Genomic DNA, 4,725 nt, shown 5'->3' on the forward strand with positions numbered 1-4,725 from the left:
ACGGTCGTACATACGTTCCCGACTCAAGCAACGCGATTGGTCGAAACTTTCTGTTACTGTTACGAAAAACTGTGTGTCCGAGCCCTTAAAGGCTATTGCACATAACAAAGTTTAAAGGTCAATCCAGACAAACTTGCATAGCGCATAAACATAAGCATAAGAGAATTGATTGGTCCATATGCATGTGCATAAGGAAATAGACCAATCCGTTTCTTTATGCATATGGTTATGCACCTATGCAAGTTTGTCTGGATAGACTTTTATGGCTTCTGCCCACAGAACACGGAAACGCTTGCCGCGCGGCAAGAAGCGACACGGTAGCTAATAAACTTTTGGTTCTTACAGAAAGTGACACGTTGCTTGTTACCGCGTCGCTCCTTGCTGCGCAGTAAGCGTTTCCGCGTCCTGTGGGCAGAGGCCATTAGTCATAATTGTAAGGCCATAAGAAAATAGACCAATCACACTCGATTATTCTTCAAACGCAAGGAGAATAATCGATTATGATTGGTTTATTTTTTTACGACCTTACGATTATGGCTGAATCTTTGTTACGTGCAATGGCCTTAAGTTTGATCAAAATAAGCTCATAATCGTATTCATATATCGCATCGGTTTATATAAAGGAAATTCAAGGTTTATTGTACTAATTGCCAGTTTACGTACAGAAATGTTTTATTTTTAAATTATGATCAAATTACAATCATACCAATATATCGGAAACAAGCAAGTTAGAGAATATATCTCAGTTTTTTGGCTACCATAAGAATATTCAGATAAAAATGACAGCTATTTGTTAGGTGTCGATATATTGCATCAACCGCCATGTGTTTTTGCAAAATTCATGAGATACGTCTTATTAGTATTATCATATCCGGAAGAAGAACAACTGTTTTAAATTGATAACTGATTTTAATAAATGTTGATAATCAATTTAAAACAATTAATCATATCTATTTTATAGCTTAGTATAGTAAAAAGCTAGTTTATTTGTTCACATATCCACATTTCAACTAATTGTAAGTAGTATTATAGTAATAAAGGTATGCACTAAGTCTGTACTTTAGCTAGATATCATAAAACATGTATCATTCTTTCTCTCTGGTACATCATACATTGGTATTACTAAGTATAAATTTACATTCTTTTAACCCTTAAATGCCACCCGGGGTCCAACGGACCCAGACCCTTTAGAATGATATATTTTCAAATGTTCCCGCCAAAAATGGAGCTCATATTTATTTATTTATTATTTTTTATTTTTTTTATTTTGGAGCCAATATTTAACTGTTGGCGATCTTAATTTTTATACTATGTTGAAATTGAAATTTTAACAATATAAGCATTTTATTCTCTTTTCTAAGCCTTGAACAACATTGAAAATAATTTTCATAACTAAATATCAAAAAAATCAATAAGTAAGAGAGACATTTTTCATGCTGGGTCCTTTCAGACCCCATGTGTCATTTACGAGATTCTTGAGAGGTGTGGCATTTAAGGGTTAAATCATACGAAACAATGCAGAAAAAAACTCGATATCGAATCTTAAAGTTTGATATAGTGTATGCTTAGACTGTAATAAAAGTAAAAATATATATGTATATTATATATTTATATATATATATATATATATAGATTTACTTATATTAATTATATATATATATATATATATATATTTATTTATTTTAATTTTATGTATATATATATATATATATATAATTAAAAGAAAAGAAAAAAGAGAAAAAAAGAAAGAAAAGACGCTAAATTACATGAAAAGTGTATTCGGAAATAAAAATCAATTCCTATGTACATCTGATCATGTTAGATTCGAACAATGATTTTTGTCATCATCATAATGCTATTAATCAACACAGCTTTAAAACGTAAAAATCTAATGTTGTTAAATAACTCTACTAATAATCGTAAATCAAAAACTAAATTTTCTCAAGTAAATAGAGAGGAACACCTTTGAACCAGAATTTCTTGAAGCTGCCGCCTACCATTGTTACGATTAAATAATAACAGAAATCCATTTTCCTTGTGCCGCATCAAGTTACATCTTAGTTATGTCGCATTCGTTTTTCGGTTTTCATAATCACCTCCGACAGCGCGTATCAAAATAATCAACGAAATTATCGGATCAAGTAATAAAGTAATAAGTATCAAGCAACAATACATATTTTACCTCAATACGGAACATTCGTGAAAAGTATGTTGAATAATTTGCCCATCGGATTAAGACTCTATTAAGCTAAATTAAATAAACTCGATATCGGAACGATACCAGAACATCACATTGCGAATACCAAATTGTATATATTGTGTAAGTACTGAGCGACATATCTAGATGAAAAATCTATCCAGAGCAATAATTGACGTACAAGCCGCACGTTATCCAGTCTAATATTGGATCGTTAAACATTAACGAGTGACCAAGATATACCATACGGTACATCCACATAAATTAGAAGTTTGGTATAAAAATGAGGCACAATCAAGGAATCCTTCTTACCAAATGCTACTCCTCTATCTCCTAATGAATGTATCCGTATATCAACATGACAGTGTAATTACCATCATTAAACTAAACCATGCATGGATATTAATATTAGGTGTCCTTAAATGTGTTTAAAGAGAATGACGATTTCTTAAACGACTGTCGTATTCTTATGTCGGTAACAAACAGTCTTAACAACGAGCGTAGACTAATCATGTCGCGTTCCATAATCGTGTAGTCCTTGTATCGGTATGCGTCACATTACGAGCTGGGAATTAATAACTCTCATCAGGTATAACATAGCAACGTTAGTAGCGATTGACGATTAGCGACAACGCAACGTAGTTGCTCAGCCACTGTACCATTAACAAGAGCTTCTTTAGGCTTATTGCTCTGCTGCATACGAGGAGGATGAGACCGATGTTCTTTTTGGCCTTTAGATCCTTGCGAACTGTTGTTAAACGTAGATACGTCGTTCACGGGTGTTCCTTCCTTGCTATTCATGGTCGATTAGTCGCATGGGCCGGCATTACTGCCTAAACAAATGTATATAGATTAACTCTAAATGTATTCATATATATATACAAATATGCGCGTCAGCCTACCGATCAAGCACGTCTTCACACGTACACACGCACACGTGTACACGCGCACGCACGCACACCGCGATCAATAAGTATTATTATTATTACCTTTATCAATGCTTGAAACGTCTTGGCTGTTTAAAACAGTGTCTTCGTCATCAGTAGTACGACGATATTCGTCTCTACGATCTCTACGCTGGGTTGGAAACGACCTTGTTTGCCACTCATATATCCCGAATTATCGGCACCTCTCTGATAACCGCCTCTTGGCAGTAAATCCCGAACGCAATCTTCACTGCTGTCCAAAGTATCTCTACGTAATCTTAAAGAACGTATTCAAACAAATTAGTCGTTATAATGCAGACAAAAAAACTTTCCAAGAAGGCAGACGTATACCTTTACAACTTAATGTGCCACGTTGATTTTTACGCGCAGACTGTGAAGAAGTTGTTGAATTTGTAGAAGTGCAGCAACCAAGTCATAAGAACGCTTCAACATTGCAGTCCTTTGATTTATCTTATACTGATTTTCGAGTTCGGTTAGACAGCTGCAAATTAAAAAATCAATAAATAACATATAAACAGATTACTAATTATAACCACACGCACAATCTAAATATAGATGTAAATATATTAATTAATAAATTACCTTAACAATTTTCCTTCCTTAATCCAGTCTTGATCGTGATAATATTTCTTAGTTTTGACATATGCAACAAATGTATTTCTCAGGAACATCCTTTTCCTTTTCATAAAATTACAATGTCCATGTTGCCAGCAGAGACAGAGATCATTAAACCGTCCTCTTCCATAAAACCACATGTGCAATTTATTATTTCTTTTCTCCGAAGTTGTTCTACTTTTACCAGTTTTTTCAATAAAATTACAATGTCCATGTTGCCAGCAGAGACAGAGATCATTAAACCGTCCTCTTCCATAAAACCACATGTGCAATTTATTATTTTTTTTCTCCGAAGTTGTTCTACTTTACCAGTTCGCCGTTAATCATCATCATCACCCCTTCGCTCTCTGTAATAAGTCATCACATTTATATAAAACAATAAATAACGTATAAACAGATTACTATATATAAATAATTATAATTATACGCACAATCAAAATATACGCACAATCAAAATATATAATGTAAATATATTATAAATAAATTACCTTGACAATTTTCCTTCCTTAATCCACAGTTCTGATCGTGATAATATTTCTTAGAGACGGCCGTAGTCGATATGGATTTGACATATGTAACAAATGTATTTCTCAGAAACATCCTTTTCCTTTTTTAATACAAAATTACCATGTCCATGTTGCCAGCATAATAGTTAACCTCTTAACGACACGACGCGAGCTGTCACATCACGACACACACGCACGAAGCTCGCACGAATCTCGCGATCTCGATCACCGGCTTCGACCGGCCAATCACGCACGCGGAAAAGGTGCAACAATACGACTCGACCACCGGCCAACTTCTCGCGTCCACATGGATTTTTTATATAGGATAAAATATCATGATTGTTTCGACATTCCTGATAATTTTGAAATATAATTTCAGAATTTATTTTGGAAAATGTAGAAATTTAACATAAGATCGTTCTATTGGATTTAGTTAAATCTTTTATACATTTTCCGCTTC

At 33.9% G+C, this 4,725-nt stretch overlaps 1 long non-coding RNA gene across 4 annotated transcripts; it reads right to left on the reverse strand.

Moving 5' to 3' along the window:
• Nucleotides 1-2,635: 2,635 nt before the first annotated feature.
• LOC139784811 (uncharacterized) lies at nt 2,636-3,618 on the reverse strand. Of its 4 annotated transcripts, none has more exons than XR_011721689.1 (3): nt 3,484-3,618; nt 3,187-3,400; nt 2,636-3,030 (listed from the first exon to the last, which is right to left on the reverse strand). It is a non-coding gene; the product is annotated as an uncharacterized lncRNA (long non-coding RNA). The 4 variants fall into 4 exon arrangements; XR_011721688.1 differs by having other exon boundaries at nt 3,481-3,618; XR_011721690.1 differs by having other exon boundaries at nt 2,636-3,026; nt 3,475-3,618.
• Nucleotides 3,619-4,725: the final 1,107 nt, after the last annotated feature.

Source organism: Temnothorax nylanderi, unplaced genomic scaffold (assembly GCF_030848795.1).
Source record: "Temnothorax nylanderi isolate EJ_2023f unplaced genomic scaffold, tnyl_v1.0 TNYL_tig0682_pilon, whole genome shotgun sequence".
Classification (NCBI taxonomy): Eukaryota; Metazoa; Arthropoda; class Insecta; order Hymenoptera; family Formicidae; genus Temnothorax; species Temnothorax nylanderi.